The 15,579-nt window shown below is 44.9% G+C and overlaps 1 protein-coding gene and 1 long non-coding RNA gene across 14 annotated transcripts in view; one reads left to right on the forward strand and one right to left on the reverse strand.

Annotated features, from left to right (window-relative positions):
* The window catches only part of RNF216 (ring finger protein 216), a 161,203-nt gene that overhangs the window by 74,281 nt on the left and 71,343 nt on the right, over positions 1 to 15,579 (reverse strand). The window lies entirely within an intron of this gene.
* Positions 3,476 to 15,579, forward strand: part of LOC144319499 (uncharacterized) — a 39,053-nt gene continuing 26,949 nt past the window's right edge. For 4 of the 7 annotated variants that reach the window (XR_013385311.1, XR_013385317.1, XR_013385312.1 and 1 more), the window contains exons 1-3: positions 10,514 to 10,650; positions 13,214 to 13,303; positions 15,377 to 15,466. This is a non-coding gene — a long non-coding RNA (uncharacterized LOC144319499). Of the gene's footprint in view, positions 3,574 to 4,667; positions 4,767 to 10,512; positions 10,651 to 11,037; positions 11,216 to 12,078; positions 12,152 to 13,213; positions 13,304 to 15,376; positions 15,467 to 15,579 lie in introns of those variants that run through there. The other 3 variants (XR_013385314.1, XR_013385316.1, XR_013385315.1) reach the window with 3 other exon arrangements.

Below are 15,579 nucleotides of genomic sequence, written 5' to 3' on the forward strand. Positions count from 1 at the left end.
GGAGGCAGGGCACCTAGAAACCTACCACCTCTCAGTTCTGTCAAGTGATCAATAATTCCTCTTTCATAAAGCTGTTTTCAAGAAAAATCTAAGTTTTGTGTCCTCTCAAAATGGTCTTTCATGCTTTTAAATGAAATTAGAAGATATTATTACAAAGTAGTTTTCCTTTCTTCCTGGACTTTCTACAAGCAATGTTTCCATGGCATAAGAAATCTAGTTTCAGGACTGTAATTCCATGATAGTACGTGAGTAAACTAATTTAAATATGCACAGATCTAGAAAGTGGTATGTGAAGGGGCAGGTAACCTATGCCTGCAGAGTTTGATTATATTTTATTTTACTCACATCTATAAAATCCCTTTTTACTTCCTATTCCTCTAGAAGACATGGTCAGTGTTTCTCAGAAGCTGGGCAGGTTTTGGCCAAGTTTCTGAGGTGACATTAAAGGCCTGAGATTTATCAATGTCTGCGGCACAGTGAAATGTTCCCTGAAACATACACCACTCAGGCTGTAGGAGGAGGTGCTGCCCTCACCTCAAAGAAACTGCCACTGCAGTTCACATCGGGCATGTCAACCCACATGTCTTCCACATACATCTGCAACCAAACAACTCCTCCCAAATAAGTAGCTCTGGTGTTATCCTCATTCCACAGAGGAAAGGTGTTGGGAAGGGCCTTGGCTAGCTGAGTGCAGAGTTACATTCAGGACCCTTCTCCTCTGACGATGCTCTACCACCCGGTATTTTGTGAGTCAGGTAAGTGCATGTGCTTGGTCCACCAAGCTCACATCTTCTAACAGCACAGACGAATGCACCTAAGTGTGTAGACCTGCCAAGGAGTCAGGATGGAGGGGACTTAACAGATGGGTAGGCTCACACCTGGAGGTGAAGGGTGGATCCAGGCACAGGGCACAGAGCATGTGGCCCTGAGGGGACAAAGCCAGCCCTCTGCGCTCTCCCTGCCTCTCTGCTGTATTTCCTTCTGGTTCGTACCATCACAGCAAAGAGCCTGTTTTCAAAAGGCTGTTCGGCTAGAGTAAGAATTCCGGATGTTTTTTGTACTGATGGAAACAATACAAATCCCCTTCTCCAACCCTATGCACAGACAGCGAGAGCCTGGGGTGACCGATGTGAAGAGCATTTATTCCCCTCCCGCCAGCAGGGTCTTTACCAGGTCAGCCCGTGGTGAAAGCCCATCTCCACCCTGAACAACGGAGCACAGACACTAAGCAATTTTGCCCGACAGCAGTGTTTTATTGTTATGACACTGTCTTGTGACCCACTTTACTCCCTGCTCCTTACTTCTTGGTTATAAGCAGTAATTAGTAATGTCAGCGTTCTGGCTGGATTGCTCCAGGCCCATTAATAATGCAAGAGTAGGAACAGGATGGATGCGTAAGTGTACAACAGAGGTTTCAAGGTTAAAAGCAGTAATGGAGAGAGCTATGGTGGGGGGCGGGGGTGTGGTGGTGGTGGTGTGCAGGTGGTGTTGTTAGGGGAGGAAGAGAGTATGTGTGTAAGATAGAGGGAGAAGGATGAGGGATAAAGAGAGATATGGAGAGAAAAAGAGATTTAAATCTATTTTTTGAAATGTGCAGCTTCCCTTTAGGGCAATATGTATGGCAAAGCACAACTTCCCAGTGTCCTCAATCAAGCTTGCACTCTCTTCTGGGTGGACACACATTTCTGGCCACCTGGCAGGGAGCATGTCCCTGCTAAGTCTCTGGGACTGGAGAGTTACTAGTGTATGAAATTGAGGTCAGAGGAAAGTATACTAGTATCTTTCAAACATATTTTCGATGTTTTAAATGACTTCTCTTATAAAAGGCAATGCCTAATGCCTGCTTGTTCAGCAGAACTGGTACCTTCCCACTTAATGCTTTTAAAGGAAAGTCAAGACAAGTGATGCAGAACAGGCCCTGGGTTTGGCAGCCAGGCCCTCCCTCATGGAAGACAAGATTGCGTTGTTACGACTGCTTCTGCATCTCTGCAAATCCCCCAAAGCACCACGGTTCCAAGGGGGATTTCAAAAGGTACAATATCCCGACATTCCTGCAAAGAGCTTCACAGAACTGAATGACCACACACAAGCCTGCAAATCATACATGGAAAAGGATTAGAACAGCTATTTGAGAAATAGTCGCTTGGTAGGTGGGGGAGGGGCCACACAGCAAGGCTGACCACCACCCGTGACTCCTGAGCTGCTCCTGTGACTCCTGAGCTGCTATCTTCACTGTCTTTTAAAGTAGAGAAGGATTTGCTACTAAACCTTTTATTTGTACCTCGCATACCAAAAGTGAGCTGTTTTACATACTAGGAAAATAACAACTGTATCTGTTAGTTTCACAACCAAGGGCAGACATTTTAAAAACTGGTCATCGTAATGCTTAGGTGAATCAGAACCCATTCTTACTTGTGAGTCAGAAATAGTCTCTGTGGGAAAAGGAAGCAGCTGGAAGCAGTCTTGAATGGTAACTAATGAAAGCTGTATTTATCCCCATGGGGCTCACTTTGGGGCCATGGTTTTCTCACTGGTTGCATATACTGTCCAGCAGCTCCTGAGCACGTGCTGTAGATGGGGCTCCTGCAGAAAGGCCACTGAGAAGAAAGGCAGAGCTGCCGAGTTCCAGCTTTTTTCACTTGCCCTGAAACCCCACCACCTCACATATAATCTGAGGCCATGCACTTTTTTTGAGGGAGGTGAAGTCGGCCCCCATGACGATCCAGGAAAAATGGCTATAGGCTTGAAAATACATAAGCACAGCTTAAAAATCACATTTCTACTTTTCAAGTTCCCTTAAAACCAATAAAACAAAATCCCTTTGCTTTAAAATTTCAGCGTTGACTGGGTTGATGAAAATGGGTGCATTATTTTTTGAAATGAAGGAGTAATGGATGCATGACCCCCTCCCACCCCCAGTGGGCCTCCACTAAGGCAACTCCTGGGGATCAGTGCAAGAAACTGCCTTTCCGCATGGATTTCCTGTACATGTCAGCACACCTCTCCTGTGCTCATCTGAGACCCACCCGCTGCTCTATATCTGGCTTTTTTCACCTAACAACATATTGGGTGCAGTTCCCTGTTGGCACTACTGGACCCATATCATCCTTTTAGATCTTATGGTACACCATGGGCTGGCTGACTGGAGTTCATGGGCCATATCTGACCGGCTGCCTGTTTTTATGAACATGATCTTCCTGGATCACAGTCATGTTCATTTGTTCTACATTGTCCAGGGTTAGTTGTGAGCTACAAAGGCAGGATGGAGTTGCTGTGACAGACTATATGGTTAGAAAAGCCTCAACTGCCTGCTATTGTGCCCTTCATAGCACAAGCCTGCCATCCCCTGGTGTGTGCCACTGTATGCCTGCACCAAAATATATTTAACTTGTTTCCTGTTGATGAACATTCAAGTGGAAAATTCCTTACTCCTTAAAATTCCTTGTATTCCTTAAGAATAAAATTAAACTCTGTAAATGCTGAGAGGCATTAAGATAGCTGAGGAAGAGACGAGCAGCAACGAGCTGGGAAGAGGTCAGCATGGAGGAGGCGGCTTAAAGAGGGAACTTCAGGGTGAGCTATAACCTCCCAAAGTGTCACTTCCTCTTTTCAGAGGAAGCAAGAGGCGAACTGTAGGTCTTCTGATAAGAGGAAATCCCCCTTTGCTATATCAAAGCTACTCCCTGTGTTTGTGTTTTTCTAAGTTTGGCAAGGCTGCCTGAAGCATACTGTGACCAAATTAGGAAGTGAGCAGGCTGCTGTCTCTAAGCTGGTCACCACATGGCCAGGACGCCCAGGCATGCGTAGACAGTGATGGATGGGAGGGAGAGGCTACATCCAAGAAGGAAATGCTATTTGCTTGAGAAATTAGCCTTATAAAAATTGCACTTAATAAGTGTTCTGTAAGATGAAATTCTCTTGCTGCTGCTGACAACAAAGGCTTCAAAGTTTCTACAAAGACTGAGTGTGACAGGCAGTGGAGACAAATTCTTTTGGGTGTTATTTTGTTTATTCCCACGGCAGTGAGGATATTGAGAAGTAACAGGGAAAAATACACCAATCAGTTCTTTAATAGATTAAGAAGATATTTACTTATACATTGCTGACAAAAAAAAAGAATTTAGACAAGTCATGCTAAAAAAGAATTGTGTAAATACTCCATTTTACCACTGCCTACCTAATTGCTTTATTTGCTTAAACATTAAGGTTTAAACTAATCATATATATATATATGTATATATATATATATATATATATATATATAATTTTTAAAAAGACTTTATTTATTTATTCATGAGGGACACAAAGAGAGAGGCAGAGACACAAGTCGAGAAAGAAGCAGGCTCCCTGTGGGGAACCAGACATGGGACTCGATCCCAGGACCCTAGGATCACATCCTGAACCAAAGGCAGACGCTCAACCAATGAACCATTCAGGCGTCCTTAAACTAATCCTATAGTTTCCAACAAGGTCTAGGAATGTGATACTGAATCATTATACTGAACTTCTTTCTGCCATCTCTGCTCAGTGATATTCTCTTCCAGGAATGACTTCTGAGTTAACTTTTGATTCTGAGCCAATGAGCTGAGAATCTATCCTGACCACCAGTTCTATTTGGGTAATAAAGTTTAAACTTGAAAATCCTTGCTTTCTTCCCAAATTTTCAGATCAGCAAGATTTTTGGACATGGTTTTTATTCCCTGAAGAATGTGCCTGGTTCAGTTCCAACATCCACTATGAAATCAGATGTACAGTTAAGACTTAAGGTAAGTGTAGGGGCGCCTGGGGGGCTTAGTCAGTTAAGCATGTGGCTCAGGTCATGATCTCAGGGTCCTGGGATTGAGCCCTGAGTAGCGTTCTAATCTCAGCAGGGAATCTGCTTGTCCCTCTCCTTTTCTGTTCTTCCCCTGCTCATGCATGCTCCTCTCACTCCAATCAATGAAAATTAAAAAAAAAAAAAAAAAAGGGTTAAGGTAAGTATAAATGACAAAACTTAGTCCTTAGTCCTTCTTTACAGGAAAACTTTTGCAGGAGCCAGGCAAAAAGATGTGGGCACAGTTCCTGGCTCAATCTGAGAACATGCTCTTTCTAGGGCAGTGGGCACTCTGAGAGAAGGCAGAGGCCCAGGGCAGAGGTCTGCGCAGGCGGCCATATTGTGGCATGGGGCTCCTGCTCAATGTATGCTGAGATGGTATTCTGGTTTCTTCACCAGGCTGTTACGGGGTGGGAATTTTGTAGCCACTCTAATGTTGTCAAAATAGCTAAAAGTTTGCTTTCTACCTACTCCTATGATTCTGAACATTTATTTACAATCACCTAGAGTCCATGAATCTTACAGCTAACAACATTACAAAGGATAGATACTTTTTGGAAGGCTCTGGCTGACTGACACATAAATCCACCAATTAAGAACTGTATTTCGGGATGCTCAGGGCATGATCCTGGGGTTTCAGGATCAAGTTCTGCATTGGGCTCCCCTGCTGGAAGCCTGCTTCTCCCTCGGCCTAGGTCTCTGCCTCTCTGTCTCTCTCATGAATAAATAAATAAATAAAATCTTAAAACAAAACAGAACAAAACTGTATTTCTATTAGTCTGGGTCTCTATGGCCCACCATTAGCAGAGGCAAACTGTATACGGATGGACAACTGAGGACATATACAGTTAGAGAGCTATCCCTGAATCCAGAGCCCATGTATAACTGAAAGACAGAAATTGGGTAATTTCCTCAAGCTATATTAACCTCTTCCTTTTATCTCCACAATGAAGGTGTCGGGGCTATACGGTCTCCCAGGTATCCTTTATAAATCTAGCACCTGAAATTACAAATTGAGAAAACCAGATGCCAGTATTACAGAACTACCTGTAGGCAGGCTCAGCGTAGCTTCTCCGAACAGGGTTTGAACTACGCATTCATATTCCCACCATATGAGCATAAGATGCCAAGGATACCCACGCCTGTTCTGACCTCACCCTGCCCAATCAGATGGCATGCCTCCCACTCTCAGCTCTGACTACTGCCGCCACCCTGCAGCCTGGCCTAAGTAGGAGGTGTGCCCGGCAAAAGCACCACTGTGCTCTCTCCCTGGCTGTCTTCTGCTTTCTCACTGCAGTGCAGAAGAACCATGGCTCTACACAAGCTTCATTGCCCTTTTATGGTAGAAAAATGAATTGCTTGCCCAGCAGTGGAGCCGAGAGAGATGACAGAACGGAAAGTTGTCATTTGTTGTGGTTTTGGCAGCAACAGAATAGAGTGTTCTCCTCTCAGCCACCCTTGGATGGACAGTGCACGCCAGGCATTCAGCAGGGGAAAAGCAAACCCCAGCCAAACTGCTCCCAGATGCATTCCTTCCTTGCTCTGCCTGCAAAGGGATGTGTTTATTTATGAAGAGTGTCAAGTCTTATTTTGGTGGAGATGCACTTTTTACAAAACAAGGTTTAAAAAGGCCGTTTGTGTTCTGCTGGAAGATCTAAGCAGAGGTGCTCCAGAAAACATGTTTCCAATCAGACTGCATCCAAGGAACAGCTTCATTTCCTTGCACAATGAGGTTGTGGGACTGGAGCTGGGCAGGGAGGTGACCTTGCTTGAAGGAGGGGCTGCAGCTGTTGCTGAAGCCCAGCCCAGGCCATTCCCTGTCTCCTGCATGGTTCAGAGGGATGGAGGAGTAGCCACTGACTCCAGATAAATACATTCCTGGGAAAACACACCAATATCCAAGTCCCTGGGGTAACAAACAGCAGTTGGTACCAGAGGGCCTTAAATTGTTTGCATTTCTGTCAGGAGGCCCACAGGAAAAAAAAAAAACAAAAAAAAAAAACAGGCCTCACAGCAGCTGGGAAAACATGTTGCAAAAGGAGAATTAGGCAATTCTCTGTATGCACATCGGAGTTAGGGAAATTAAGCTTATCTGAGCGAGAGAAATTAAGCTTATCCAACATGCTTTCAGCTGGAAAACAAGCCTTTTTTAAATGGGTGGGGAAAAACTTGTGATGGTTACATGGTTTCTTCCATATTTAAAGCATCCAAGGACTAAAAAAACAGCTGGAAATGTAGCAAAGCAGCAGTCACTATAGGAGGAGCCATGTGTCTGGTTTTGCAGTAGCCAGCACTGTGGACCCCTCTACCACAGCACCCCCAATCCCACCTCCACTACCAAGAGGGGGGTGTACTCCAGGGACTGCTGGCCTCCTGCACATGTGTGCCTAGGATGTGTCCACTGCCAACCTTGGACTGTCTGCCTCTACCACCACTCTTAACTGCTGCTGTCTCTCCCTTCTGGCCTGGCACCCCAGTCAGCCCCAGAAGACTGGTGTTTCCCTAGGCCAATTCACTCACACTGAGGCCTTCTGGAGAAGACTAAAAGAATGCTAGCACATGTCCACAGCACTGTACAAATGGGCTTTGGGACTAGAGGGTTTGTTAACCAAGGACCATGAGACCACTGTGCATTCCCAGGTCTCGGGTTGCTACGTCACCAGAAGAGACCAGATGTTCCAGCCTCTCCCCACCCCCATGCCCTCTTTCATGGCTCTACAAGGCCCATCCATCCTCCCACCAGCACTTTGATCATACCATTCCTACATCATCCCTACATCAGGGTCACAAGAGCTGTGTGTATGTGTGTGTGGGGGGGTCTGGGATCAAGAGTCAGGCCCCTGTTTTGCACAGCCCTTTTCTATCTGTAGTCTACTTCTCTCCTGCTCTGTTACACACATCTACTGGCTGACCTCTGAACAGTTCTGTCTGAGTCACTCCCTGGCCAGGAATACCGGTCTACCTGTTAGAACTGTCAGGCCAAGATCTAGTTCTCCCACAAAGTGTTTCCAGACTGTCCCCTCCCCTGGCTCCCTCCAGTAGTCCCCATCACCATCTACTACTTAGCTGTCTGCACAAGGAGCTGGCCTTCCTGACCTAGATCTCAGTGTAGGGCTGTCACTGACTCTTGTATTTCTTCGGACATAGTAATGCTAAAAAAAAAATCTGCTAAACAAATGACCAAATTCCAATCAAAGTCCATCAGCCTGTATGCTGAGCAAGCCTATGCTGAGCGAGCAGCTAAGGAACATGTTTAGAGAAGACAGAAGAAATGTAGGGAGAATGGGGCACAAAAGCCTCATTGGCTTCCACACAACTATAGCAAGGCAAAAGTTTTAGGAAGGAGTGAGTCCAAAAGAAGAATTGCACAGCAGACAGGGCCATGGTGACAGAGGCTCGGGGGTGGGGGGTAACCCCTGCCTGGAGAGAAAACTGTTGCTGAGAGAGCTAAGGGGAGGTCAGAGTGGGCACCAGCCCTGGGAGAGAAGAGGCGGCAGCTTTTATGGGAGGGGAGAGGGCTGGGAGCTTAAGATTGTGGCAACTGGAGATGTTTAGAGCAGCAAAATCTCATTGAAGAGGAGAGAGGAAGGGAAAAGGAAAACTGTAGTCAAAGATAAGAGAAGAAAAAGTTGTGATCTACGTCACTCTCTGGGCTAAAATCTCAATCAGCTTCTTGGGTGTAGGGAGCTTTTGAAACTTCAAATGCTTTTCATAGGAATTTCTGATGGAAAATAAAACTGAAAAGTGCTTTTATGAGGCTATAGGGATTTGATATGAGAAACTCAGTCTGTCTCTCTTTGAAAAGCAAATACCAACACCAGTTTGAAAACCCTCAGTATTGGAAACCAGGGACTTTGGACTGGAAGGACACTTGAAAGGTCATCTAGTCTCTTCTCTGGCCTTGAAGCTGCACCATATGCTGGAAGTCATTCCAGAGAAAGGAGTCTATCCAAAGTTGTCCAAAAGCCTCCAGCAGGGCCCTGGCACAGGGCCCCAGGTTCCCAGAACCCGTTTCACTGGTTACATTATAGTCTAGTGATCTTGGAATTCCTGGGAGCGATCTTGAATTCCTGGGTAGCTGAAGTCTTTTTATTCAGGGAAGCTGGAAAACAGTAGGTCCCTACCACTCCTACAGAAGAATCTTACACGAACAGAGAAACCACACACACACACACACACACTAAGCCTTCCCTCCTCCAAGATGATCAGCCCTTTTATCTTCCCACAAAGAGCTGCTGACATTTTTCCTATTATGTAACAAATTTTACTCCTCTCTTAAAAAAAGTGACCATGCTACAGAATTGGACACCTGAGTAAGGGTCTTTCCAGTTCCCAAGAGTAAGATGCCTTCAAAGCAATGAAGTAGGTAAGAACACAGATACAGAAAAGCTAAGTGAAACTAGTTTTTAATATGGTATTTTTAAAATTAACTTTTTATTAAGAAAAAATTTAAATATATAAAAAAGTAGGCAATAAACATGAGTGATGGGTCTCCACATACCCATCTGTCAGGCTTAATAAGGATCATCTCAGGGCCAATCAACTTTTTGTACTCCATCTACTCTCCCATCCTCTTGCCCAGTGTAATTTTATTTTATTTTTTTTTAAGATTTTATTTATTTATTCATGAGAGAAGCAGAGACACAGGCAGAGGGAGAAGCAGGCTCCCCAAGAGGAGCCCGATGTGGGACTCGATCCTGGATCTTGGGATCATGCCCTGAGCCAAAGGCAGACGCTCAACCGCTGAGCCACCCAGGGGTCCCGCCCAGTGTAATTTTAAAGCAAATCTCAGAGGCACATCATTTCATTAGTATCTCCAAAAGATAAGGACTCCTAAAACCACATACCCAAATCACACCTAAAGCTGCACAATACCAAGTAAGGCATCCCTGGATTTTAACTCCTGATATTGTTATCTGCTAGCTGTGACTGACCAGAGAAGGAGCAGAAGTCCCTAAGAGAGACTACTGGTAAGAGCTCTACTGGCATGCCCCTCAACATCTGCCTGTTTAACAAGGTACCAAACCCCCACCTCACAGGACCCCGACGACCACCTTTGCTCTTTCTGATAGAATGACACAAGAATTGTGGTTGTGCTTCTTACCCTGACCTTGGCAGACTGGACTTAGTTTGTCAGCACTGATCTTAGTCACCAAGGTCATTCTGAGCCTGTTTACTCATGGAGCATTAATATGTGGTGCAGATACAGAGCACATAGCTGCCATTCAGTTTCGAGAGATGGCAGGTCTGGCTCCTGTGACAGTGGAGATGAAGGGCAATGGGTGCTGGGTCTGGGCGGTTAATCCCACTTAAAACAGTAAACTGGCAGACAGATACAGACACGCATTTCTAATCGTGGTCCTGGAGGTGGCCATGCAGCCTCTGGGGACTAGAGAGGTGACAGAGGTTCTTCTCATTCTCTGTATGTTTGTTTCAAAGTCAGGGAGGACACTGAATGGTAAAACACCATTTACATTGCTCAGGCACTACACAGCAATAGGAAAATGACCTTGAATCCAACAGCACACACGAGAAATTTCACCCTGCAACAGCTCTGCTCTATGCTTTAAGCATTCCTCTTTGCTCCTGTTTCCCTTGCCCACATTCCTCCTCCCTGACACAGACACCCACAGGGAGATGGGGTGTTTTCATGCCTCTGTTATTACCATAGCAACAATTTCTCTTCTACCTGCAAGGGTGGAAGCCCTGCAGTGTTCTGTGCAGAGAACGCAAAGAGGGGACATGAAGGCATTATGCTCCAACACATAGATGCACACACATGCATGCACGTGTGATGCACATACATACTCCTCCCAAGGACACTGCAATGAGAACTGGTAAAACAATTTTTTTTTTCTTTTTGGTAAAACAAATTAAATCAAAATGCTGACACCTGGTCACACAATTAGTGAATAGATAAAAAAAAAAGGCAAATGACTATAAAGAGATATTTTGTAGATATCAATTCCTGAGGGATTTTTTAACATGAAGATTTCTAAACACTGTGAATCAAAATGCATCTCTCCTTTGATGAGGCCACAGGCACACACACAAAAGCCATTAAGTTATTTTAACAAAATATATGAAGGCACTAAACAAATAATGTGTGGTTTCCAGAAAGAGGCACTTAAAGCTTATGATTCCTATATGGTTTGTGAACAGGGCTAGGCTGAAGTGCCCATACAAGTCTGTTAATTCACAGTCTCTTTCTTTACATACCACAGACAATGTATCTTAGTAGAAACTCAAACAAAAGAGAGACAAGGAAATATGTCCTTTTACTACAAGGACAGTGAAAGGTGAGCAACCCTGACCTCCAGGCCTGCCTGCTACAATAGGGGTTGGTGGAATGGTCAAGATTCAAAGATGAGCACCTTCCCGAGAAGACAAAAAACATAACCCGTGAGTCATGGAGACTAACCATGGACTTTTTATCTTCACTTTGTGACTAATTCTGAGTTCTCTAGCAAAAAGTACTATCGTTTTTCTAGGTCCTTCCTACATTCATCTCTTTAAATATTATTCCCTGAGATGCCAATCCTTTCAGACAGGGATAAATAAAAAAATGTATCAATGAGAAACCCAAGAAGAGGTCGTCACACAGCAGTGCTGTGGACCAAGCAACTGAGACTCACAGGGCAGACCCATGGGTAGCCTTCAATTAGGACACAGTTCTCCCCAAGGTAGCGGAGGTCCTTCTCTGAACCTGAATGATGTGGGCTGAAGTGACAGCTACCATTTCTTACAGAAAGTATTAGCACAAAATTTAGCTTAAAAAAACCTATCCCCTTTCCACTGTGGCATGCTAGTAATAAATGAGTTTTCGGGGCACCTGGGTGGCTCAGTGGTTGAGCGTGTCTGCCTTTGGCTCTCAGGTCATGGTCCTGGGGTCCTGGCACTGAGTCCCACATCGGACTTCCTGCAGACAGCCTGCTTCTCTATGTATTTGCCTTTCTCTGTCTCTCTTATGAATAGATAAATAGAATCTTTAAAAAAAAAAAAAAGTTTTCTGAGTACATGATCTGAAAGGCTAAGTAAGGTATGTGAGGAGTCATTTTTTGGTTCCTCATGGGACCTTACATCTGCCCATGTTAGGGGAATCCCACACTCCTGCAGGAGATTTTACAAATCTGGGAGAGGGTCCTCCTTTCTAGGTATTCCTCACCTGCACGCACTGTTGGCATCAGTCTCCACCTTTCCTGTGCGGCAGCTGTTTCCTGACCTCAGATGTGCAGGCACTGGAGCACATGCTTCTCCTATCTTAGGCTGTTGACTCCTCTGCCCTCACTTTATGAGACCCAGTGGACGCATCACTGACTTTCCCCAGTAGTCTGCAAGGTAGGTGCAACCATTCTCACTGTACAGATGAAAAAACTGTGGCTCAGGGAGGAGATGTATTTACCCTAAGTCTCAAAGCCAAGAAATGGAAGAGCTGGAAGGAAAGCATGAGCCGGTTTAATATCAAAATCTCCTGTGTTCCCTATGACGCCAGACTGTCTCCTGAGCTGTAGCAAAGGTAATGGCCATAGGCACCTTGCCACTTGCAGCTTTGCAGCGCCCAGCCCAGTGCCGGGTCCAGAACAGCACGTCAGTGAATACTTCTCACACAGTGCTCCTCAAGAGAAATCTCAACACTCACAACTCACAACCAGCGTAAGTGGTTGAGCACTGCTGACAGAGGAGGGACACAAAGCCTCTTCATTTTCAACAAGAAGTTCTGTGATTTGTCTCCTGGAAGGGGGTAACATTTTAACCATCTAGAGTAGCTTCCCTGGGTGAGAAAAGAAGCACCAGAATGTTCTCTGGGGGCAAGGCAAAGTAATGCCCACCTCCGGGGGGTGGGGGTGGGGGGACGAGAAAAGAAGTGAACACCCAAGTCCACACCAACAGCTCAGCCTGTCTTGGACCACTTCGGCTCTGAAATGCACTCTTCTGCCTGCTAGAGAGGCAGTGCTAACCTGAGTTTCCAGGGGAGAAGTGGTTGCGCCAGCCCTCTGGAGGGGCAGCTCTGGAAGCACTGCTGGTGCCCCCTTACCAGCCTCCTAGCCTCCTCTAAGGCAGGCCAGGAAGGAGAGGAGGTTGTTTTCACCACTCAGTGCCCAATATCAAGTGACAGAAAACATGAAATATAAGAATAAAAACTACTCCTGTAGGGCTAAAGGGAAGCAAAAATAAGTGTTTTATTCATATTGGCTTTTGTGTTTTACTTGTAGGTATATATTTGTGTATATGTGTGTTATACGTATATTTTTAAAGATTTTTTTATTTTTGAACAACCTCTACGCCCAACGAGGGGCTTAAACTTACGACCCCAAGATGAAAAGTTGCAAGCTCTACTGACTGAGCTAACCAGGTGCCTCCTATGTACTTATGTATATATTTTACCCTTCCTCCCCTTAGGTAGATGTCTATCTCCCTTTTGAATAAGTGTGCAAACAACAAATACGGTATTTATAGGACTTTTATTGGGAAGGTTGGGAAGGAAAAGAGGTAAGCAATATTCTGCCTTTTGTTGTTTTTATTCTTGGGAACACACACACACTGAGAGAATCAGGTTCTCTATTCCTAGTGTTAGATGTGTTAAGATGTCAAGTAATGAATTATCAGCCAGAATCTCCTAAGGATCAAAAAGCCTATGATGAACACATTCACTATGCTGTCTGCTATGAGGAATTTTAAAAACTGAAAAGTGACAAAAACATTAAGTCAAAAATAGAGTTAGATCCTGAAAGCTCATTGCCACGATGCCAGCTCTGCTCTGTGCCTGACTGGAGGATGGCTCACAGGGATGCTGCTTAGGATCTACTCTGGCATTATGTCTGAGGCCGGGAAGCCTCCCTCTGGGTTCTCACCACTGGGTAGATACTATCACTCCACACCTCCATGGCCATTTATTTCGGGTGGCTGTGGGGAACACAGGGAGCTGAGAGCCCTGTGAGGTACTTATCCAACATGGGTGCATACCATGCAGCCTGCGGTCTTAAGCTATTTTGCCAAAACCCTCCAGCTCTGAAGGAAGTGATTCACCTTGTGAGTAGGGGCAGGCCAAATTCCTGAGAGGGAATTCCCACCCCACCCCACTTCTTTTGTGGACTTGCATTATGAAGCATGGACTTCCATGCCAGTGAAAAAGCCCTCATTCTGGGACTTAAAAATCCTTTTGTTACCCATTTGTTTCTTGTCAACATAACTTCCTGAATAAAGATCCTCCCTGATAGTGGGGACAAGAGGATCAAGCTTCATTCATATCTAGATAAATGTAAATGCCTATGCTCAGCACAGGAGTCAGCTGACTGGCTGGGCCTCAAATTATAGTGCTGCTAATAAGTGCCAACCGTCCACTGTCACAGCTGGAGCCGCCCTGGCACTGACAGCTGGTCCAGGCTCATTTACATTCTCTGCACGCAGCCATTCAGCTACTGTAGGCGGCTGCAGATGCCTGTTTTTTAGCAACAAACTGGTTCACTGCAGATGTGAATTTTGGTTATATTTCACTGCTGTAGAGTCGGTAACACTGAATGCTACAAAGGATAAGATAGGGCCTGGAAACAGTAGAAAAAGAGTAAGAAAGAGAAATGAGAAACACAGGGAAAAATGGTGAGAGAGACAAAGGAAAACAAGTACAAGTGACACCGGGAAAAGACAAGTGGTTGTACAGCCACACTCACTCTCTTGGCTTCACTAAGGAACACCAAGCCAGGTGTCCTTCACAGTTCTTTTTGCCTAAAGTCTTACACCCAATGGGTTTCCCTCCTTTAGCGCTTACTTCATGAATAGACTTAAACCTCCACCTTGTAGCTCTGGCCACCTTTCTGGAAAGCTCCATGTACAAACCTCTGAATTTATGGAGCAAAGCTATGGTTTTGGAAAGGTAGAGAAAGACTCAACAGGGAAATTCTGACCCTCAGAATAAATATTCCAGAAGCACTGCTTTCAAATCTCCTTTTATCTAACACTCTGCAGTCCCACACCAAACATTTTCAATTCGTTCCTAAAAACAGCATGCTGAAAACAAACTGGATGAATCCTTTATCTGTGAACACACAGGGCGCAGAGGGCCTTGACAAAAGCATTCCATCATATCAATGAAACAAAGACTCTCTCCCCATTTCATCAAAGATACAGTATCTTATTCTCTTAAGGGATTTTAGAGGAATGATTCCAGGCATTCAAGCCTGCCTCTAGATAATGCATTAATATAAACGCCTCATCTGGAGTGACAAGTTCCTGGAAATCTAACCGGAGCTTAGATTACTGGCAAAGACACTGCAATGAGGAAGCAGATGCCCTTAGTCTCACATGGGCCAAAATCAGTTTGTGGCTTATTTCTTAAAACATTAGCAATCCTCAAGGATTAATGATTGGTTTAGCTACCTAGTTGAAAAGAAACAACGTCATAAGGAGAATTCGTGTAATTGAAAAGGTAAATGCATAGGTTCTAAAAACACGACATCTCTGCTATTAAATTCTGAATGCACATAGTGGTTTGCTTTGGTACTAAGCCTAAAAGAATTCTGTTTATGAGAGTGTCTTGCTGACTGACATACTTCTGAAATGCTCCAGAGAACTGTTCGTGGAGTACCAGTGCCATCTCGTGGTGACTCCTCTCCATAGCACCTAATAAGGAGGGACCAGCTTAGTTCTAATGATGAGGTGAGTGAACTCTCCCCTCCTGGTGAAGGACCCTCTGTCCCTGCCTCAGGTTCCCAAGACAGTTTTACTTTATTTTTCATGGTGGGCTAAATAAACTCTGCAAACCTTACCCT

Source organism: Canis aureus, chromosome 8, assembly GCF_053574225.1.
Source record: "Canis aureus isolate CA01 chromosome 8, VMU_Caureus_v.1.0, whole genome shotgun sequence".
Classification (NCBI taxonomy): domain Eukaryota; kingdom Metazoa; phylum Chordata; class Mammalia; order Carnivora; family Canidae; genus Canis; species Canis aureus.